Genomic DNA, 24,566 nt, shown 5'->3' with positions numbered 1-24,566 from the left:
TGACACAGGGGAAGGAGCAGTGGTGTGCACGGCCGGAGGTGAACGGGCTTGGTGCCATTGAGTGGGGTGTTTAGCATTCAGATGCCTGCGCATACTGGTGGTAGTTAAGCTAGTAATGGTGGAACCCCTGCTGATCCTGGTTTGGCAAAGGTTGCACACCACAGTCCGTCGGTCATCCGGTGTTTCTTTAAAGAACCTCCAGACTTCTGAAAATCTAGCCCTCGCCACGGGAGCTTGACTACGGGCAACATTTGGCGCTGATGCACCAGCTCTGGCCCTGCCTCTCCGTCTGGCCCCACCAGGGCCGCCGATAGGGCAGTACAACTGGTACTGCCCTATGGGGCCCGGACTCTAAGACACTAGGGGGGGGGGGCCCGGCCGGTGGGGTAATATGCGGTAATAGTACGTCAAACTTCTGGCCCCGGCTCCTGAATGGAGCCGGGGCCAGAAGCTGCGGGTGTCGGCTATATATTATAGCCGACACCCTCCTCTAACACCCGCGATCGGAGATTTCTCCGATCGCGGGTGTTAACCCCTAACACGCCGCGGTCGCGCTGACCGCGGCGTGCTAGGGGCATTTAACAGGATTCGGACCCCCCCCGCGGCGCTTACCGGGGGGGTCCCGCTGCTCTGATCGCAGCCCCGGGACTGCCGGTGCCCGGGGCTGCGCGATCTTCTTCCGGGTGCCGGGTCCGTGCCTCCTGGCAGGAACCGGCTGTGACACACTGAGCATGCGCAGCATGCTCAGTGTTTCACATAATACAGTGTAATACATCTGTATTACACTGTATTAGGTGAAGAATAGCTTGAACAAGTGATCAGTGGATCACTTGTTCAAGCTAACCTGTAAAAGTAAAGAAAAAAAAGTTAAAAACACTGAATAAACACAATTTTTAATAAAAATAATTAATTAAATAGAGTTAAAGTCCCCTAAACACAAACATTCCCTATACACATCTAATAAAGTAAAAATACCTGAAAATCACCAAAACCCCCCACATATTTGGTATCACCGCGTCCGTAACAATCTGTACAATAAGTCAGAAACATTATTGGACCCGTACGGTGAACGCCGTAAAAACAAAACCCGAAAAACTCGCCAAAAATATAAATTTTCATAAAATCCCTTTACAAAAATGTTCTAAAAAGTGATCAAAAAAAGTTATGTGCCCCAAAATGGTACCAATTGAAAGAACAACTCAACACGTAAAAAATAAGCCCTAAACTAGCTCTGTCAACCAAAAAATATTAAGGTTAAGTTCCCGAAAAGATGGCGATGCAGAAACAAATAAGATTTCCTCTGTATTAGTTTTTCTCCAGTAAAATTGTAAAAATAAATGAAAAACTATATAAATGAGGTATCACCGTAATCGTAGTGATCTATAGAATGAAAATATTATAGTATTTTTAGTGTATGGTGTACGACCCCCAAAATATACAAAAAAAAGAAACCCCAAATTGACAATTTTCTTTTCCTCCATACATTAAAGAGTTAATAAAATCTCATCGAAAAGCTATAGACCCACTTAAATGAAGTATTTGTAAAGTGCATCTCATGTCGCAAAAAATAAGCCCTTAAATGTCCAAATTGCCAAAAAAATAAAGATTGTATAGCCAATAAAAAGTGACAATGCATAATCTGCTCTGAATGGCGCAGCTCCCCCTCAATGCCCTGGCGTGTGCCCATACAGCAGGTTACCACCACATATGGGGTATTGTTATACGCGGGAGAGATGGGGGATCAAATTTTGAGGAGCGTTTTGGAATTTTATCCACTGAGAATTTGTACATTTTATGAAAAACACATTAATTTAGCCAAATAAAATGTAATTTCGAAATTGCATCCGATTTTGTTTTAACCCCTGTAAACCAATTAAAGGGTTAACAAACTTCATAAAAGTTGTTTTACGTACGTTGAGGGGTGTAGTTTCTATAATGGAGTAATTTATGGGGTTTTACTTTATTTAGGCCTCTCAAAGTGACTTGAAACCTGAGCAGGTCCCTCAATAGCAGGATTTAGCTTTTTTTATGAAAATGTGAAAAATTGCACGTGACGTTCAATAGTATGACTCCTATTGGCAATCTACCAGAAGAGTGTGCCTTGTCGTAGCAACAGGCCTCAAACCCTGTTTGTGAAAGGTCACTGCGGGGGGCAGGAGGCTTGTTCGGTTTTGGGGTGTGTTGGGGCCCAGACACTTTTGCTGTATGGGGCCCCGAATTTCCTGATGGCTGCCCTGGGCCCCACCACTGCCTCTTCCAACCTGTTCTGCTATAGGACTCGCCTCCGTCTCAGAAGCACTGTGTTCACCCGGCCTATCAACCCAGCTTGGGTCTGTCACCTCATCATCCTCCGATCCCTCAGTCTGCTGCCCCCTCGGACTTCCTGCCCTGACAACAACTTCACCACTGTCTGACAACCGTGTCTCCTCATCGTCCGACACCTCTTTACACACTTCTTCCACTACGTGAATAATGTCATCATCACCCACAGACTGCGACTGGTGGAAAACCTGGGCATCGGAAAATAGCTCAGCAGCAGCAGGACAAGTGATTTGTGACTGTGGGAAGGGTCCAGAAAACAGTTCCTCAGAGTATGCCGGTTCAAATGCCAAATTTTGGTGGGAGGGGGCAGACTGGGGGGAAGGAGGCTGAGGTGGAGGATCTGGAGGAGTGCCGATTTCGGTGACATGGGTGGACTGCGTGGAAGACTGACTGGTGGACAAATGGCTAGAAGCATTGTCCGCAATCCACGACATCACCTCTTCGCACTGTTCTGGCCTCAACAGTGCTCTAGCACGAGTCCCAGTAACTTGAGACATGATGAACCTAGGGAGTGTAGCTCTGCGGCGTTCCCCTGCTCCCCCATCAGCAGGTGGTGTCTCACCCCGCCCAGGACCACGGCCTCTGACCCCTGCAGTAGTTGGACGCCCACGTCCACGCCCTCGTCCTCTACCCCTAGCCCTCGGGTTAAACATTTTCCAAATTAAAGTGTAAACTTGGCTAGTTTCTAACCTACACTGACAGCACACAACTGGATTTTGTGCTTTGCAAGATGAGTATGAGCTATAAAATGAAATACAGCTAAAAAAAAAAAAAAATCAGCAGACTCTGCCTAATTCTACTCAAACCCCTAATAAATTGTCCCACTTTGGTGTTTGAGGTGGATATGTGTGTCACTAAGAGCTAAACACAACGGTAGCAAGTCCCCCTGCTAATTCCTCACAATATGGTACTAGCTGCACTACTAGTGCCAGCAAGCCCAGCCACAAGCAAATAAAAAAAAAAAAGTATAACGTTATTGTAGCCCTAAGAAGGGCTGTTGGGTTCTTGTTGAATCACTCCTGCCTAACACTATTCTAATAGAACACCCTAACGCTTTCCCTGACCAGCAGCAGCTCTCTCCCTAGCGGCATCCAGACACAGAATGATCCAAGCAGCGCGGGCAGGGGCTAGTCTATTCCAGGGTCACCTGATCTGGCCAGCCAACCACTGCTATCGACGTGTAAGGGTACCACGTCATGCTGGGTGGAGTGCAGAGTCTCCTGGCTTGTGATTGGCTCTGTTTCTGGCCGCCAAAAAGCAAAACGGCGGGAGCTGCCATTTTCTCGAGCGGGCGAAGTATTCGTCCGAGCAACGAGCATTTTCGAGTACGCTAATGCTCGAACGAGCATCAAGCTCGGACGAGTATGTTCGCTCATCTCTACTCAAGACTAATGGGACCCACAAAGATCATGAGAATGGGGGTCCTGTGCTCACAAATTGATGGATCATGCATACACATCAGTACTATGGATCATGCATACACATCAGTACTATGGAAACGTCTGAGAATGCTGAGCACAGCCCTCAAGTATCCTTCACAATCCTTTTTACTGTCTATGAGAGTGCGGGAGATATCTGAGTGCTGTGCTCAGCAACTTCTGATTCTCCCATACAATGGGAGAGATGCCGAACACATGCTTTACCTTCCGCTCCATCAGCATCCTCTTTCTCCGTATTCTCCCTTCTTTCTTCCTAATCTGATTTTTACTTGAAATCTCTACTGAATTTCATCTTGCTAGCTACCAGACGTACAGCTGCTCACTGAGAAAACTAAACAGGGGAAGGAGGAGCAGGGAGTCGCAGCAGCCAGGATCTAATTTACCAGCTAAGAGAGGAAGGCAAATCAAAGATATACCGAGGGAGATTTATCATCAAGTTTTTGAGGTAAAACTGTTCTAGTTGCGCATGGAAACCAATAAGAGCTCAGCTTTCATTTTATAAACAGCTGTGAGAAAATGAAACCTGAGCTCTGATTGGTTGCCATGGACAACTAGAACAGTTCTGCTCTAAGGAACTTATAATAAATCTCCCCATGATTGCAGTGATGGGAAATGACTTGCAAACATAAAATGCAACTATAAAAGGCAAAACAAATAAGAGACGTGCCCAAACTGATATCATAATTCTGGAAAGCTCCCTGTGGCTCATATCAGAGGAACCTACCATTTAGTGAGTCTTGGTTCTTACCTTGACCAGGTACTACTGATCTTCAGCACCTATGCCCAGTCAGAAGTACACAAGGGTGACCTCCAAAGACTGGAAGTATTGGGGCACCATGGGAGCCAGGAGTAGGATTAGGGCAACTGAGACACTTTGGTTTTTTCCACTCCTGTACCCCCCCACCCCCAAGGGGTTTCAAAAATTCCTGGAAAACCCCTCTAACGTCCTTCTCCATATTAACAAGGGATATGTTTCCAGGGACTATAGTCCGGACCGAGGTGTATCCCTTTTAGAAGACAACATTGAGATATCAAAAGTCTTTGTTTTGATCTTTCATTCCCTTCATTGCTAAAGTAAAAAGTTCTTGAATGGGTTTTCCAGTATATCCATGATGAATAAAAACATGGGGAAAATAAATAGGTACCGTATATACCCAGTTCCCCCACTCGGCTTATACTCAGGTATATAAAAAAAACCTCACAGAGTGCACCATCCGGGCCGTGCGCATGGAGATGTGAAGGTCCTGGCGCCAGCCTGAAGAAAGAAGAGGCGCTGCAGAGGGAGCTGTCGCGGACCTGCCATAAACATGAAGATGGAAGCGGAGCAGCCCGGGCCGTTGGAATGGTGAGTACTGAGTGTATTTTTTTATGGGCTGGCATGCTATATACTACTGGTGGCTGGCTGTATACTACTGGGGGCTGGCTGGCTAAATACTACCGGGGGCTGGCTGTATAATACTGGGGGCTGGCTGGCTATATACTACTGGGGGCTGCATGTATACTACTGGGGGCTGGCTGGCTATATACTACAGGGGGCTGGCTGTATAATACTGGGGGCTGGCTGGCTATATACTACTGGGGGCTGCATGTATACTACTGGGGGCTGGCTGGCTATATACTACTGGGGGCTGCATGTATACTTCTGGGGGCTGGCTATATACTACAGGGGGTTGGCAGGCTGTATACTACAGGGGGCTGGCAGGCTGTATACTACTGGGGGCTGGCTGGCCGTATACTACTGGGGGCTGGCTGTATAATACAAGGGGCTGGCAAGCTATATGTTACAGGGGGCTGGCTGGTTGTATACTACAGGGGTCTGGCTATATACTACAGGGGGCTGGCAGGCTGTATACTACTGAGGGCTGGCTGGCTATATACTACTGGGGGCTGACTGTATACTACTGGGGGCTGGCTGGATGTATACTACAGGGGGCTTGCTGTATACTACTGGGGGCTGGCTGTATACTACAGGGGGCTGGCAGGCTGTATACTACAGAGGGCTGGCAAGCTAAATACACCAGAGGGCTGGCAGGCTATATGTTACAGGAGGCTGGCTGTATACTACAGGGGTCTGGCTATATACTACAGGGGGCTGGCAGGCTGTATACTACTGGGGGCTGGCTGCATACTACAGAGGGCTGGAAGGCTGTACACTACTGGAGGCTGGCTATATACTACTGGGGTGTGGCTGTATACTACTGGGGGCTGGCTGTATACTACAGGGGGCTGGCAGGCTGTATACTGCTGGGGGATGGCTATATACTACTGGGGTATGGCTGGCTGTATACTACTGAGGGCTGGCTGTATACTACTGGGGGCTGGCTGTATACTACAGGGGGCTGGCAGGCTGTATACTACAGGGGGCTGGCAGCCTGTATACTACAGAGGGCTGGCAGGCTGTATACTACAGAGGGCTGGCAGGCTATATACACCAGAGGGCTGGCAATCTATATGTTACAGGAGGGTGGTTGGCTGTATACTACAGGGGTCTGGCTATATACTACAGGGGGCTGGCAGGCTGTATACTACTGGGGGCTGGCTATATACTACTGGGGGCTGGCTGTATACTAGTGGGGGCTGGCTGTATACTACTAGGGGCTGGCTGTATACTACAGGGGGCTGGCAGGCTGTATACTGCTGGGGGCTGGCTATTTACTATTGGGGGCTGGCTGGCTGTATACTACTGAGGGCTGGCAGGCTGTATACTACATGGGTCAGGCTGGCTGAATACTACATGGGGCAGGCTGTCTGTATACTACTGGGGGCTGGCTGGCTGTATACTACAGGGGTCAGGCTGGCTGTATACTTCAGGGGTCAGGCTGGTTGTATACTACATGGGGTGGGCTGGCTGTTTACTACTGGGGACTGGCTGGCTGTATACTACATGGGGCAGGCTGGCTGTATACTACTAAGGGCTGGCTGGCTGTATACTACTGGGGGCTGGCTTGCTGTATACTACATGGGGCAGGCTGGCTGTATACTACATGGGGCAGGCTGGCTGTATACTACTAGGGGCTGGCTGGCTGTATACTACTGGGGGCTGGCTGGCTGTATACTACTGGGGGCTGGCTGGCTGTATACTATTGGGGGCTGGCTGTATACTACTAGGGGCTGGCTGTATACTACAGGGGGGCTGGCTGGCTATATACTACTGGGGGCTGGCTATATACTACTGAGGGCTGGCTGGCTGTATACTACATGGGGCTGGCTGGCTGTATACTACTGGGGGCTTGCTGGCTACATACTACAGGGGGCTGTGACCAATGCATCTCCCACCCTCAGCTTATACTCGGGTCAATAGGTTTTTCCAGTTTTTGTGTTAAAATGAAGGGTCTCAACATATACTTGGGTATATGCAATAACTACCTACCTTCCACTCCCTGGTGCCTCCAACTGTGGTCATGTGACATTTGTAGCCAGTCAGTGGCCACAGAAGTCATAGGAGGTGATAGTCTTAATCATATTCAAAAGTCATGCCACCATTCTCTGTCCTATGACCATTACAACCCCTGACTGGTCATAACGGTTACATGACTGCTGATATGTTCACCCATGGGAGTCACCCTAGCACTGCTGGGAACCGGTTAGAGGTAGTTATGTGCCAATATGATAAACTCGGAATGATCTATGGTGAGTGGTATTACACACTGAACCAACCCCAAGTGAGGGCACAACATAAGTTGAGAAAACCCAAACATTCAGTGCTCTTAATCTCCACATGGAATATGTAAACAATGTTCTCTATTGTAAGGTGGGAGGACCTGGGCTGTCTGGTCCAGGTCAGGAGCACCCACCTGATGGTAAAGAACCTTAAAAGCGGTTTGGGTTGTAACCCGGGACCCAAGCCTTCTAGGGAGCCATGGCCACCCAAACCATCCACCAAATTTTATACTGAGAAGGACCTTTATTCATGAAATCCTCATACATCTGTTCCTGCTATCAATACACATGTACACATGAGCAATTTCAGGAACTTTAAAGGTCCTCTAAAACTGCAGATTGGAAGCAGCAGAAGGGACGCATCATCCATTCCCCAACAAACTATGTTCTAGAACCAGATGTAGGAAGTGATTCCAAACTTGTAGGGGCTATAATATTCATATAGCCCAGGACCCATGGCCGTATACTACTGGGGGCTGGCTGTATAATACAAGGGGCTGGCAAGCTATATGTTACAGGGGGCTGGCTGGTTGTATACTACAGGGGTCTGGCTATATACTACAGGGGGCTGGCAGGCTGTATACTACTGAGGGCTGGCTGGCTATATACTACTGGGGGCTGACTGTATACTACTGGGGGCTGGCTGGATGTATACTACAGGGGGCTTGCTGTATACTACTGGGGGCTGGCTGTATACTACAGGGGGCTGGCAGGCTGTACACTACAGAGGGCTGGCAAGCTAAATACACCAGAGGCCTGGCAGGCTATATGTTACAGGAGGCTGGCTGTATACTACAGGGGTCTGGCTATATACTACAGGGGGCTGGCAGTCTGTATACTACTGGGGGCTGTCTGCATACTACAGGGGGCTGGCAGGCTGTACACTACTGGGGGCTGGCTATATACTACTGGGGGCTGGCTGTATACTACTGGGGGCTGGCTGTATACTACAGGGGGCTGGCAGGCTGTATACTGCTGGGGGATGGCTATATACTACTGGGGGATGGCTGGCTGTATACTACTGAGGGCTGGCTGGCTGTATACTACAGGGGGCTGGCAGGCTGTATACTACAGGGGGCTGGCAGGCTGTATACTACAGGGGGCTGGCAGGCTGTATACTACAGAGGGCTGGCAGGCTGTATACTACAGAGGGCTGGCAGGCTATATACACCAGAGGGCTGGCAATCTATATGTTACAGGAGGGTGGCTGGCTGTATACTACAGGGATCTGACTATATACTACAGGGGCTGGCAGGCTGTATACTACTGGGGGCTGGCTGCATACTACATGGGGCTGGCAGGCTGTATACTACTGGGGGCTGGCTATATACTACTGGGGGCTGGCTGTATACTAGTGGGGACTGGCTGTATACTACTGGGGGCTGGCTGTATACTACAGGGGGCTGGGAGGCTGTATACTGCTGGGGGCTGGCTATATACTACTGGGGGCTGGCTGGCTGTATACTACTGAGGGCTGGCAGGCTGTTCCTGCTATCAATACAGATGTACACATGAGCAATTTCAGGAACAAACTTGGTTCTAGAACCAGATGTAGGAAGTGATTCCAAACTTGTAGGGGCTATAATATTCATATAGCCCAGGACCCATGGTGGTCTTAATCTGCCCCTGAAAACACCTATTAAAGGATGCAAACAGTTGAATGAGGTGCTGATAGGTCCTCATTAAGGATTGGGTAGTCCTGAGAAGAACCATCTCACCTCAACCTAAAACTGGTTGTAGATAATTCCAAGCCTGGAAGCTGGTTGTGAAGCTGAGAAATGTTTTATGGCGGAGACATGAGATAACATTGAAATTGTTCGGATAATTAGTGCTAATTACACCAAATAAAATGCTAAATTAAGGAATATAAAAGCAGAATTATCCTCTCATTTGGTGCCGATTGATTCCTTCCACGTCTTCCTTCAGGTGGAATGACTATAATGGAGGCTGAACATAGTAGTAAATACTTTTCTCACGCAGACTGATGACGTTCATTACCGAGAGGCGAACACCAGACACCAGAACATTTTGTTATCTCGCAATAATCATAGTCCATTGTATATCGCCATGTAGGGCCTGAGGTGTAACTGCTCGAAGGGTTAATGGGTCAATAGATTACATAAGGGACTGTTAAACCCGCCAGCAGCTCAAGAGCTCATTAGAGAAAATCTAATTTTGTTTTATTGGACAAGAGGTTGGGAGTGAGTGGATTTTATTCCGCCGATGTTCAGGAGGAGGGCGGGGGGGCTTTAGGAGCGAGGCTTTTCAGCGAGGGGATCATTAGTATGACTGGTGCGGTGTGCCTGTCGTAGGCCGTTATAGCTCTACAAACGCGTCTCATTCGCTTCAGACAAGTCATCTGACAGACGCTATCTTCTCCAGCTCATGTAATGAAACGTTAAATCACCCAGAAACCCAAATGTAAGTCACCATGAATATTGTTTGGTTAACTCAAGAGACTGTTATCTCGCTAAAACTGGTCATACACATACGTTTGGCTGATAGCTATTCCTCCCTACACCCCCATGAATATGCAGCCTCAGCTTGGCCATCGAGATGAGTCTCATTGACATTAGATGGTGCTATGTGTTCAGGGCAGGGGTGCACCAGCCATGAGGTGAGGTAAGCCTCTTGCCTCAGGCGGCACCACCTGCAGAAAAATGGGGGGCAGCATCAAGGGCACATTCACTTATTACAAAACAGAACTTGACACTTGAAAATGATGTGTCTCTTTACACCCATTGTCAACATGGGTGTGAGACAAACAAACTAAAACTGATATACTAGTAGTTTAGCTTCACCCTTGGTACATGGGCATAACTTGGAGAGGCAGGGCCCCATAGCAGACTTCTGAATGGGGTCCCCCCTTTCCCCTCCAAAAATATACATATTTCTATATGCACACATTTATACACATATACAGTAATGTCCTTGTAGCTGCTGACCACATGAGGAAGTTGACGGCAGAAGGAGAGATGAGAGATTTCTAGTTCTGTCGTCCTGCTGTCCCTCTCTGCCAACATTTATTTCTTGTACTGTGGAAGATGTGCACTGTTACATACATATTATGGTGTACAATGTACAGCATAATATGTAAATGATGGACGGATGCCAGGGCCACCTGACACTGTGGGCCCCATAGCAGCTGCTATCCCTGTGGTTACACCAATGCATGTTTTCACTCTTTGTAACCTCTAGCTCAGAGATCAACGCCTTGGACCTATTGTTCCTACAAACAGTGCTCAGTACCCATAAAGCAATTGTTTAGGGCCCTGGTAACCCCACCAATGTCCTTGACATATGAATGCAGTAGAAAACTAGGACAGAAGAGGAATCAATAGACACCTTGCTCTGCCATTCAAAGTGGAGTGAAACCAACCTTTGAAGATATATATTGGCTTTATGGCTATGGTCACTCTAGGAAGGCACAGTACACGTAGTGGTTACTGTAGTCAGAATTCTGAGTTCTGTCAAACATTGGAAGGCCGTGGTTTCAAAAGTCACGTATGGGTATGACATAAAACCAAAAATTCTAAGATTCACAAGTGAAATAAATACACAGTCACATACTAATAATCTGTTTTATGGTGTCCGTGTTCATATATATCTGTGATAAGAGTTGTGGATGTTTGTGTTGGATTTAGCTGCACATTTTCCCTTCCCTATTATTCCATCTCCTCTGGTAGAGAACAAGTGGAGATAGGAAATCCAGCAATAAATGGTTATAGCAGAGGCATATGAGGAAGGGGCACTGCTCAGCTGGTTACCAGGCGGCCTCCGCACATACGCTTCTACTACCTCTAGATACACATTAGAGCTTGGGTCATCGAAATCGTCATGAGATCATATGAGTACAAGATGACTTTAGTAGCTGATGTTCCTGGGAGAACGGCCTTATGGGATCTGATGCCACATGAGAGCACATCCCAGTAAAGAGGAATATTCAGGCTTTGGATTGTTGTGTTTTAGGTTTAGATAGTAACAACATGGAAGAAAAAGGCTTATACACAGCTCCATTCTCTGTGTAGTGTCCGGTCAGGGTAACTCCAACTCAGCTCCCATTCAATTGGAATGAAGCATAGCTGCAGTAGCACAGCTTGGCCACTAAACAGAGAATGGAGCTGTTCATCAACAATGATCAACAGATATTAACCTTCTACAGAGACCATTATGTATGGTGCCCCACATGGTCTACTGCTACCCTGCTTTGGCCAAACTACAGTTCCTGCACTCACGTTACCCTCTTTGTAGACGTGAAATCTTTTCATATTCTGAAGTGTCCCAATTTTATGCATCAGTGCCACCACTTCTCTCAATTCTTTGGCTTAGTATGTCAAGTTGCCCCATCCTAGCGGATACAACCCTTGAGATTCGGCTAAGGTAGACTCTTGCTTCTTGGGCTGCATCTCCTTAATTGGAAGCAGCAGCTTCCTGGTCTGTGTCTTCAGCCAGCATTGCAACTATCCAACCAGTGCTGATGAGGAACAAGAATCCTGAAACTGATTTATATAGATAGGTCTCTCTTCCATCTAGAGAACTTCATGGGGGTTTTTTTGTTGGTTTTAGATATTTTTTATTTAAACCTAAAAGAAAGAGTGAGGAAACCAGTACCCTGTTCTGTACTGATGAGGAGCAAGAACCCTAAAACAGTTTTCCATTGAGAAGTCAATCTAATGGAATATTTGTTTCGGTTGGCATTATAAAGTATATAGATGAAAGACTGATCTCCAACTACAACAGCTCATCTAGATAACCAGTGCCCTGCTCTGTACTGATGAGTGACCAGAACCCTGAAACCGTTTTTTTTAGATCAGCCCATTTTGCATCTAGAGATGTTTACAATTTTGTTGGCATTAAATCGTTTTCTAGAAGTAAGCATGAGCTGCATCTACAGTAATGAATCTAACCAACTACTTCCCTGCTTTGTATTAATGGAGGACCTAGTAAAAAGAGTTGGTGGCATCTCATGCATGTTATCCAGCCATCCAGTACCCTGTTATGTACTGATGAGGGACAAGAACCCTGAAACAGTTTTCCATAAATAAGTGACTCTTCCATCTAGTGGAGTTTCTGGTTTGGTTAGCATTTGATACTTTTCTTAATCCTAAAACAAAGAATATGTGGAACATATAGCATAATATCTAGCTAACCTATACCCTGCTCTGTACTGATGAAGGACAAGAACCCTGAAACCATGTTCTGCAGATACGTCCTCTCCATCAAGATGAACCTGTGGTTTGATTAGAATTAGATAGTTTGCTTATTCCTAAAAGAAAGAGTGAGTAACATCTAAGGCCTCTTATCTAGACAACGAATATCCTGTTCTGTACTGATGAGGGACAAGAACCTCTGAAACAGACTGCGGAGAGGTCCCTTGACCTGGCAAATGATTTCCTGGTTATGTTCTTCATCTTGGCAGGAAGCTAATTTGTATTCTTGTTCCCATAAAGCATTGCCTGGAAATAAGTCTCTGTACATCTGTATTTCCTCAATTAGAAGCTGTACCCCCGAGCTTTGTCATGTTCTTTGAGGAGACCAGAAGTTTGTGAGCAGTCTCCAGCAAGCGTGGTCATAGAAAGGCACTGAAAGGAGTTAAATCCGATCAACTGTGTCCAGTTAAATGCACTTGCGTCACAGCATTGCAATGAATGGGTCTCCTTGGTACCGCAGGGATGAAGTGAACTGTAATCTTGTTACATCGGAGAATGTCTCATAGACCTGAAATCAGCTTATGATATTAGAACAGTTTCCTTGGCGTTGATTGAATTAATGGAGAATTGTCCCAATATCCCTGTAACAGGACAATCCCTACAGGGAAGGAACATCACAATGACAAGGGATGTGCAAAACTACTTCTAGTAAAACACATTGGGGCTTATTTACTAAGGGTCCGTGGATCGCACGTTTGTCGGATTTTAGAAATTTTCGGGATTTGGGCCGCTTTGATACATATTTAACTGGGGATTGTGTCACACGCGATCGGATTGTGGCGCGGCTGCACTGGCTTTCATGTGACAGAAATCGGGGGACGATCCGACTGATTCGGACTGAGCGCGGGATTTAATATTCAAATTGTGTCGCAACCAATGCACTTAGGGAAGAAGAGGGTGAAATCCGGCGGACATGAGCGGGGATATCGAGAGCAAGATCTTTGGGAATTGCGGCAGAGTGCATTGGAGTCGGGGAAGTAAGTAAAGTAAGTAAATTTCCCCCATTATGAAAACAATCCTAAAGTTTTGGCAGGTTCTGTATCTGTAGTGTGTGGTTGAGCTCAGGGAAACCAAAGTCCAAATCCGTCCCCCTGCCATGTCTCCTTTACCCACAAAATAGTTCTTCTCATCTTCCAGCTTCCGCAATGCGATGAACAGAATTGCAGAAGACATTCCATACAGTGACACTTTAAGGATGCAGGGCTTGTTTTGTGTGGGAGGAGACACGTTTTCATGACTTCAACTTTAATGGCATTAACCCTTTACGGCAAAAAACCTTCTGCAATGTTGCAATTTTCCTCCTGTGGGTAGGAGATGAATGTCTTTGGCTGGTAATGAAGTTATATCCGATGCTGCCCTGGAGTCATGATAGGATAAAGGATTGTAAACCAAGCACACTGACATACTGGTGTGTGCCCCATCTGGCAGGATCCACTCTTGGTTTAGCTTCTTAAGATCTTGTTTTTATGAAAAAAGGTTTTGAAAATTTTGCAAATAATCCTGAGGGGCTCTGTGCTCCATAGATGTCAATGGAGTCTGGAGCCCCTCAGGTTTATTTGCATAATTTTTAAAACCTTTATTTCTTAAAAACCAGGGCATAAGAAGCTACAAGACAAGCAGATCCTGCCAGAGGGGGCACACATCAGTATGTCAGTGTGTTTGGTTTACAATCCTTCATCCTGGTGGTAGATTTCCTTTGAAACAGAGCTAAAAAAAGAGAATATTTCATGTCTCTTCTTTTACTAGTACTTTCTGTTCAACTTTTAGATCGAATAAACTCATTCAACTGTTACGTAAACTGAAAAAACTATATTTGTGAGTAGTGTCCCTCACCCCACGATGTCCCCTGGTACCGTCTCTGAAATGATTGGTAAGACAAACATGAATGGAAAGATTGATGCCTCTTTGGGCCCCTTTGACATCAGCGCAGAGCTGTCATGTGGATACAGCGAGTAATTGAAGTGAATTAGCGCAGCACCAGGCACTTTCTAGGCAGGTAAATATAATTACTCATTATTATCTTGTCCAGATCGTCAGGGTAACAGTAACATAGGATTAGGCCTCTGCTCAGTGAAAGGTCTGATTAAACAAACTGCTGGGTGTCAGATTTTCACCTGCTTAAAGGATTTCCCATCCATTTACTTATCCCAAGTCTGAGCCATTACTAGTGGTCAGCAACACGTCTTACCACACAAATTTATTTTAATGTGGTCATATACATTAGATTAAAGGGTTTATCCCAGGGGGGTAGGGCGGCTCCCAATTCCCACGCTGCTTCAGGCTTTCAGACCTGCACCCTGAAATTTGTGGCTGGGCACAAGGCCAAAGTGCAAAAGGGTAAAGGTGCATTCACACGTTCAGTTTTTTAGATGCAGTAATCGACATCCAAACCTGGAGTGGAAAAAAGAGAAGGAGTTGCACCTCTTGATGATATGTTCTCACCCATTATGATCCACACCTGCTTTTGGCTTTGAAATCTGCATCTGAAAAACGGAACGTGTGAACGCACCCTAAGGGTTTTATTCCCACCTCAGCAATGGATTCTTCAATGTCAACCAAATCCTACGTCGCTGGGATTGCCCCACTATGTTATGGGTATGTAATATGAGGTTAATATCTTAGGTTGTAGAAAAAAGGGTCAAGCAGGTTGGATTTCCACATGCCCAATCCTCTGTCCTAACCAGAGGTGTCTAGCAGACACTTACTTCCCTCTACCTACATGCTTGGAAAAATCATGGGCGCATGTTTAACGGGACCTGGAAGGAAGAAAAATGCTTATTTTGTTAAGGTGTTATAAAATGAGGACATTGAAATCTCCGCTTGTAACCCGATTTACATGTATAACCAGAAATATCTCAGTTACAGATGATGGACGTAAATAATCGTGACATATCACTTGTGATCACATAACACAAATCAAACACAGGAACGGTTGGAAGTTATGGTATGTCAACATACCCAATCAATGTATGCGTATGGGGAAATTGGGTGGAATAGTGGCCTTATGGATATGTCACCTAAGGTTTCTAAATAGGGTTGTGCCACACTAGGAAGATTTATGAGGGCTTGTACACAGTTTACGTTTTATGGCATCTAATTCCTGTTGAACTGCCAGGAATTGTGCTTTATCCCCCCTTATGTCACCTCAACGCCTTCTCCGGCGTAGAGGGGTGAAAATGGGACATAACCCTATCCATAGAGTAGGAGAAAGGTATTTTATCTATGTAATTCTGAGTGAAGAGACCCAAAAGATCATGAGAATGAAGGGCAAACAGTTTTATTACTTAAAAACATTACTTTCAGAAAAACAAAAGTACGGGTGACATGTGTGGGCATAAACTTACACGACCTACCAGTTGGTACGGGTAGGTAAATGGTGGTGACAGATCCCCTTTAAAGGATTTTGAGGTGCGCATACTCTACTAGATTTTGAACCCCAAATAGACAGATATACCTTTTCCTGTGGATAAGGGATAATCCCTTTGCAACAACCCTGCCAATGCATAGGGTGGGTAGTTGTTACGAATAGTGTCCTCTCCATGTTTGGGGCTGCCTAGAGAGACTGATCACCTCTCTAGGAGGTCTCCAAAAGTGAAATACTTTGTAATTGCAACTGGTAGGGCAACAGTTAACATATCTATTGGCCTTTAACCAATGATATGCTGTGTTCTTTACGGTTAGGCAAGCTGGAAGCTGGTTGGACAGTGCTGTCACCTCACTGGGGGAGTATAAAACCCCTTGCTGGTAAGAGCACATGGTCAGTCCATGGTCCAAGTGAGTAAGTCAGAGTGCAGCACATGCCTATGCGGCAGAGGTCAGTGTTCCACACTAGGAAGCAGAGGTGTCTCAGGCCAGCTGTCTGACACCTCGGGTAGTCATAGGAGACTAAGCCCTGGAGCATAGGTCCACCATCTGGACTCGGGTAAATCTTTACTAGCCCAGCCTGAAGCTATTAACCAGGTTGTGAGCATATCTTCCTGCAGACCAGCACCCCGACCAGCTTTCCAACCTGCTGAACCTGCTGCTGATGTTAGGCCATTGCTTGCTGTTGAAGTTCCAGTAAAGAACTGTGAGTTGATGGGCTCCCCATCCTTCATTACCCAGGGATTCCGATATACATCTCTGAGGTTGTCCCAGGGAGAAACCTATTCCATAAACCTCTCCTTCAACTTTTCTTGCACACACCACCTCCTGGAGACCTGCCAGGCTGTAGGCCGTCCTCCGGTCCTGATACCAAGCACCATGACCACCGTGTGCCTAAGGCCTCACCAGCCACTCCGGTATTCTGCGCCACAGCTTTCCCCAGCCCATGAAGAAAGGCTAGGCTCTGGTGGGGGATGTTGCACTTTCAAGATTCCAAATGATCCTTTTCACAAAGTAATCTGAAAGGTGATACATCCCTGCATGAATTGAAGCACCACGATGTATGAATGCCATAAAGACGAATGGAAAGAGTACAACAATACATAACGTAAGGATACAATATAGACCCCTATATGACCCTATGTGAGGCCTACAGACGCAGTGACGGTACACTCATCCTATGGACACCATATGCCCTCAGTAAACAGACATAGAGAGGTCCAAGCGGTTCCAGGACAATGGAAACCGTGCACATTTCATGGAGAATTGCTATCTATTTACAAATCCCACAATGCAACTAAACTAAAAGTGGTTCTTTAAATAATTGCAGACGGCGATTATCTGTCTGCACAAAGAGACAATGAAGTTTCCGCTGTTTGTACAGAGGCTAATACTAATACTGTTCCACTGACATTTCCAATGTCTCGTTGTAGGGTCTATTATTGCACAACACTTGTCAGGACTATAATAAGGGCTATAATTCATGAGTAGCGATGAGCAGACCCGGACCACTTCAGCCAAAAGTTGGGGTTCGGTGTTCCGAAAAGCACCTGTGAGCGGTGGTGGAACCCATTGCGGGTGTGAACCCTTTAAATGCCACTGATCACAGGTTTTAGAACATTCCTGTGGGGTACACCTGACTGTTTAAGGAAGATACCCCTAGACTGGGGGCTTGTGTTCTAGATGCAAAAGGGTTATAAGTTTGGGTACTATTGCACTTTTATAGGGTTGGTGGCTTTAAGATGTGTTCTTACCCCTCCCCTGTTGCTTACCTCATGATGTCCTCTCCTCCTACAGGACCTGTGGGTTTATATGGCTGATCATTCAATGGTTTCCCTCCCTATGTTATTGAGATGTTATTTTTTTGTAATGTTTTCCCCTTGTATTTTATAGTTTCAAGTCACATCAGGTGGAATGGTGGAAGATTGGAGATGGCGGTTGCTCGGCTGGCAGACTTGCCAGCCGGGAGTCCAGGCATACAGCTTCCAGAGCTCCAAAATGTATGATTCTATACCAAGTGCCTGATTTTTGGTTATTACAGGTTATTATATAAAAAAAATAATCATGATAAACCAGGTACATTACTCATAGATCCAGGCACCGGGACTGTAGTAATCTTCTTATATTTGTTATTGATGGTCTCCTTCCTTCTAAAATCAACTTCTAAAATAATGAAGTTGCAACATGCCCCACTGGGCCTGACCTTTCTCGATGGCCAGAGGAAGCTGGGGTCCGGTATGCCGGAGTGGCTGGCAAGTGCAGTCTAGAGCACGGCGGTGGTCACGGTGCTTGGTATTGGGAGTAGAAACCTCGTCCACAGCCTGGCAGGTATCCAGTAGGTGGTATGTGCAAGAAAATAGAGGGGGAGGCTGACAGGGTAGGTGTAGATAGGGATCCCTGGGGATGGAGAATGGGGCACCTGTGATGGTATACAGCCTGATCCAGGGATCACTCAGAGGCACGTTGGTGAGGCATAAGTTACAGTTATTTAATGGCAACAGGCAACAACCATAACAGCAGCAAAACTTCAGCTGGATGGAGGTAGCTGGTTGGATCTCAGGTCCTCAGGAAGGTCTGCACGCAGCCTGGTAAATAGCTTCAGGCAGGGCTAGGAGTGTTGAAGCTGAGTCCTTGTGGTGGAACTCTTCTTTGGGCCTGGTCTCCTAGCAGCCCAAGGTGTCAGGGCAGCATGCCACAGACACCACTGCTTCCTCAGCTGACTTCCTGGACTTCTCACCCAAGACAAGACGAGGAACCCCCGAGCTCCCAACCACACAGGGTTTTATCATTTCCCCTTGTGAGGTGGCAAGCCCTTTTATCCAACCAGCTTGCCCCTACCATCACTGTAACACAGGACCACTGATCAGTGAACAGAGTTAACCCTTACTATATTTCCACGCTGGAGATTCCTAGTGAGGTGATCAGGCTCACCAAGCAGCTCCTGGCATAGAAAGGGATGAGTTTCGCCAAACCTATCTAACCCTTTTCATTGGCAAGGGTGTTGCACTATGTTTCCAGAGCTCCACCATGCCGCAGATTCACAGGTTGTTACTAGAGATGAGCGAACATACTCGTCCGAGCTTGGTGCTCGTTCGAGCATTAGCGTACTCGAAACTGCTCGTTGCTCGGACGAGTATTTCGCTTGCTCGAGAAAATGGCAGCTCCCGCCGTTTTGCTTTTTGGCGGCCAGAAACAGAGCCAATCACAAGCCAGGAGACTCTGCACTCCACCCAGCATGACGTGGTACCCTCATACGTCGATAGCAGTGGTTGGCTGGCCAGATCAGGTGACCCTGGGATAGACTAGCCGCTGCCCGCGCTGCTCGGATCATTCTCTGTCTGGATGCCGCTAGGGAGAGAGCTGCTGCTGGTCAGGGAAAGCGTTAGGGTGTTCTATTAGCTTACTGTTAGGCAGGAGTGATTCTACAACAACCCAACAGCCCTTCTTAGGGCTACAATAACGTTATCCTTTTTTTTTTATTTGCTTGTGGCTGGGCTTGCTGGCACTAGTAGTGCAGCTAGTACCATATTGTGAGGAATTAGCAGGGGGACTTGCTACCGTTGTGTTTAGCTCTTAGTGACACACATATCCACCTCAAACACCAAAGTGGGAAAATTTATTAGGGGTTTGATTTCAATTAGGCACAGTCTGGCAGTTTCTTTTTATTTTACATTTATTTTTTCATAACTCAGCGTCATCTCATCTGGCATAGTAGTGTGCTTTCATACTTGGCTAGAAAATAGCCATAGGAGAATCCAAAAGGCTTACTTACGTCTACAATAGCGTTATATATATTTGATTTCTGGTTGATCTGCTGGTGGCTGTAGTTGTTGCAGTGCATCTACTAGCAAATTGTGAGCAATTTGGAGTGAGACTTGCGACCACTGTGTTTTGCGCTTAGTGACGCACATATCCATCGCAAAGACCGAAGTGGGAAAATTTATTAGGGCCCGGGGTTGTATTTCAATTAGGCACAGTCTGCCATTTCCTTTTTTATTTTACGTTTATTTTTTTCATAACTCAGCGTCATCTCATCTGGCATAGTAGTGTGCTTTCATACTTGGCTAGAAAATAGCCATAGGAGAATCCAAAAGGCTTACTTACGTCTACAATAGCGTTACATATATTTGATTTCTGGTTGATCTGCTGGTGGCTGTAGTTGTTGCAGTGCATCTACTAGCAAATTGTGAGCAATTTGGAGTGAGACTTGCGACCACTGTGTTTTGCGCTTAGTGACGCACATATCCATCGCAAAGACCGAAGTGGGAAAATTTATTAGGGCCCGGGGTTGGATTTCAATTAGGCACAGTCTGCCATTTCCTTTTTTATTTTACGTTTATTTTTTTCATAACTCAGCGTCATCTCATCTGGCATAGTAGTGTGCTTTCATACTTGGCTAGAAAATAGCCATAGGAGAATCCAAAAGGCTTACTTACGTCTACAATAGCGTTACATATATTTGATTTCTGGTTGATCTGCTGGTGGCTGTAGTTGTTGCAGTGCATCTACTAGCAAATTGTGAGCAATTTGGAGTGAGACTTGCGACCACTGTGTTTTGCGCTTAGTGACGCACATATCCATCGCAAAGACCGAAGTGGGAAAATTTATTAGGGCCCGGGGTTGTATTTCAATTAGGCACAGTCTGCCATTTCCTTTTTTATTTTACGTTTATTTTTTTCATAACTCAGCGTCATCTCATCTGGCATAGTAGTGTGCTTTCATACTTGGCTAGAAAATAGCCATAGGAGAATCCAAAAGGCTTACTTACGTCTACAATAGCGTTACATATATTTGATTTCTGGTTGATCTGCTGGTGGCTGTAGTTGTTGCAGTGCATCTACTAGCAAATTGTGAGCAATTTGGAGTGAGACTTGCGACCACTGTGTTTTGCGCTTAGTGACGCACATATCCATCGCAAAGACCGAAGTGGGAAAATTTATTAGGGCCCGGGGTTGGATTTCAATTAGGCACAGTCTGCCATTTCCTTTTTTATTTTACGTTTATTTTTTTCATAACTCAGCGTCATCTCATCTGGCATAGTAGTGTGCTTTCATACTTGGCTAGAAAATAGCCATAGGAGAATCCAAAAGGCTTACTTACGTCTACAATAGCGTTACATATATTTGATTTCTGGTTGATCTGCTGGTGGCTGTAGTTGTTGCAGTGCATCTACTAGCAAATTGTGAGCAATTTGGAGTGAGACTTGCGACCACTGTGTTTTGCGCTTAGTGACGCACATATCCATCGCAAAGACCGAAGTGGGAAAATTTATTAGGGCCCGGGGTTGTATTTCAATTAGGCACAGTCTGCCATTTCCTTTTTTATTTTACGTTTATTTTTTTCATAACTCAGCGTCATCTCATCTGGCATAGTAGTGTGCTTTCATACTTGGCTAGAAAATAGCCATAGGAGAATCCAAAAGGCTTACTTACGTCTACAATAGCGTTACATATATTTGATTTCTGGTTGATCTGCTGGTGGCTGTAGTTGTTGCAGTGCATCTACTAGCAAATTGTGAGCAATTTGGAGTGAGACTTGCGACCACTGTGTTTTGCGCTTAGTGACGCACATATCCATCGCAAAGACCGAAGTGGGAAAATTTATTAGGGCCCGGGGTTGGATTTCAATTAGGCACAGTCTGCCATTTCCTTTTTTATTTTACGTTTATTTTTTTCATAACTCAGCGTCATCTCATCTGGCATAGTAGTGTGCTTTCATACTTGGCTAGAAAATAGCCATAGGAGAATCCAAAAGGCTTACTTACGTCTACAATAGCGTTACATATATTTGATTTCTGGTTGATCTGCTGGTGGCTGTAGTTGTTGCAGTGCATCTACTAGCAAATTGTGAGCAATTTGGAGTGAGACTTGCGACCACTGTGTTTTGCGCTTAGTGACGCACATATCCATCGCAAAGACCGAAGTGGGAAAATTTATTAGGGCCCGGGGTTGGATTTCAATTAGGCACAGTCTGCCATTTCCTTTTTTATTTTACGTTTATTTTTTTCATAACTCAGCGTCATCTCATCTGGCATAGCAGTGTGCTTTTATACTTGGCTAGAAAATAGCCATAGCAATAGGATAGCATCGTTTGGTTTTAAAAACTAAAAAACACACAAATAAAAAAAAACAAAAACAAAAAAACGTTAAAAAAAAAATTAAAGTTATAACTCTCATTTTCAAAATGTTTAACCCGAGGGCTAGGGGTAGAGGACGAGGGCGGGGACGTGGGCGTCCAACTACTGCAGGGGTCAGAGGCCGTGGTCCTGGGCGGGGTGAGACACCACCTGCTGATGATGAAGGAGCAGGGGAACGCCGCAGAGCTACACTCCCTAGGTTCATGTCTGAAGTTACTGGGACTCGTGGTAGAGCACTGTTGAGGCCAGAACAGTGCGAACAGGTGATGTCGTGGATTGCCGACAATGCTTCGAGCAATTTGTCCACCAGTCAGTCTTCCACGCAGTCCACCCATGTCACCGAAATCGGCACTCCTCCAGCTCCTGCACCTCAGCCTCCTCCCCCCCAGTCTGCCCCCTCCCAGCAAAATTTGCCATTTGAACCGGCATACTCTGAGGAACTGTTTTCTGGACCCTTCCCACAGTCACAAACCACTTGTCCTGCTGCTGCTGAGCAATGTTCCGATGCCCAGGTTTTCCACCAGTCGCAGTCTGTGGGTGATGATGACCTTCTTGACGTAGTGGAAGAAGTGTGTAAAGAGGTGTCCGACGATGATGAGACACGGTTGTCAGACAGTGGGGAAGTTGTTGTCAGGGCAGGAAGTCCGAGGGGGGAGCAGACTGAGGGATCGGAGGATGATGAGGTGACAGACCCAAGCTGGGTTGAGAGGCCGGGTGAACACAGTGCTTCTGAGACGGAGGAGAGTCCTCGACCAGAACAGGTTGGAAGAGGCAGTGGTGGGGCCAGACGGAGAGGCAGGGCCAGAGCTGGTGCATCAGCGCCAAATGTGTCAACTAGTGAAGCTCCCGTGGCGAGGGCTCCTGCGGCGAGGGCTAGATTTTCAGAAGTCTGGAGGTTCTTTAAGGAAACACCGGATGACCGACGGACTGTGGTGTGCCAAATTTGCCAAACCAGGATCAGCAGGGGTTCCACCACTAATAGCTTAACTACCACCAGTATGCGCAGGCATATGAATGCTAAACACCCCACTCAGTGGCAACAAGCGCGTTCACCTCCGGCCGTGCACACCACTGCTCCTTCCCCTGTGTCAGCTGATAGTCAGCCCCCTGCCCAGGACCCTGCCACAAAAACCCCATCGTCGCCTCCACGATCCTCCACAGCATCCACCAGCGTTCAGCTCTCCATACCCCAGACGCTGGAGCGGAAACGCAAATATAGTGCAACCCACCCGCACGCCCAAGCCCTTAATGTGCACATCTCAAGATTGCTAAGCCTGGAGATGCTGCCCTATAGGCTAGTAGAGACCGAGGCCTTTCGCAGCCTCATGGCGGCGGCCGCCCCTCGGTATTCGGTCCCCAGCCGCCACTACTTTTCCCGATGTGCCGTCCCAGCCCTGCACCAGCACATGTCAGACAACATAATCCGTGCCCTGACCAACGCCGTTTCTGACAAGGTCCACCTGACCACGGACACGTGGACGAGTGCTGCCGGGCAGGGCCACTATATATCGCTGACGGCACATTGGGTTAACTTGGTGGAGGCTGGGACCGAGTCTGACCCTGCGGCTGGTCATATACTGCCGACGCCGAGGATTGCGGGGCCTACCTCGGTCCAGGTGTTTCAGGCCTACTATGCCTCCTCCTCCTCCCACCCCTCCTCCACCTCCTCCTCCGAACGACCATCCGTGGGCATGGCGCCATCAGTCGCTAGCTCTAGGCACAGCAGCAGTGCCGTCGCTAAGCGACAGCAGGCGGTGCTGAAACTGCTGAGCCTAGGCGATAAAAGGCACACCGCCCAAGAACTATTACAGGGCATCACGGCGCAGACTGATCTGTGGCTGGCACCGCTGAACCTGAAGCCAGGCATGGTTGTGTGTGACAACGGCCGTAACCTGGTGGCGGCTCTGCAACTCGGCAGACTGACACATGTGCCATGCCTGGCCCATGTGTTAAATCTGATAGTTCAGCGTTTCCTCAAGACATACCCCAATCTGTCTGATTTGCTCACGAAGGTGCGCCGCATCTGTGCGCATTTCAGGAAGTCCAGCACAGATGCTGCCACTCTCAGGGCAGCGCAGCGCCGCCTCCAACTGCCCGCTCACCGACTGTTGTGCGACGTGCCCACGAGGTGGAATTCAACACTGACCATGTTATCCAGAGTTTACCAGCAGCGCCGAGCGATTGTAGACTGCCAGATGTCAACTTCCACCAGAACTGGTAGTCAGGTCAGTCAGCTTCCTCAAGTCTACAATGAGGAGTGGACGTGGATGTCTGATATCTGTCAGGTGCTGAGTAACTTTGAGGAGTCAACACAGATGGTCAGTGGCGATGCCGCCATCATCAGCCTCACCATCCCGCTGCTTGGCCTGTTGAAAAACTCTCTGGTCAGCATGAAGTCGGAAGCTTTGCGCTCCTCACAAGAGACGGGGGAAGAAG

This window comes from Engystomops pustulosus, chromosome 6 (assembly GCF_040894005.1).
Source record: "Engystomops pustulosus chromosome 6, aEngPut4.maternal, whole genome shotgun sequence".
In the NCBI taxonomy this organism is placed as follows: domain Eukaryota; kingdom Metazoa; phylum Chordata; class Amphibia; order Anura; family Leptodactylidae; genus Engystomops; species Engystomops pustulosus.
Note: the sequence above shows the minus strand (reverse complement) of the source record.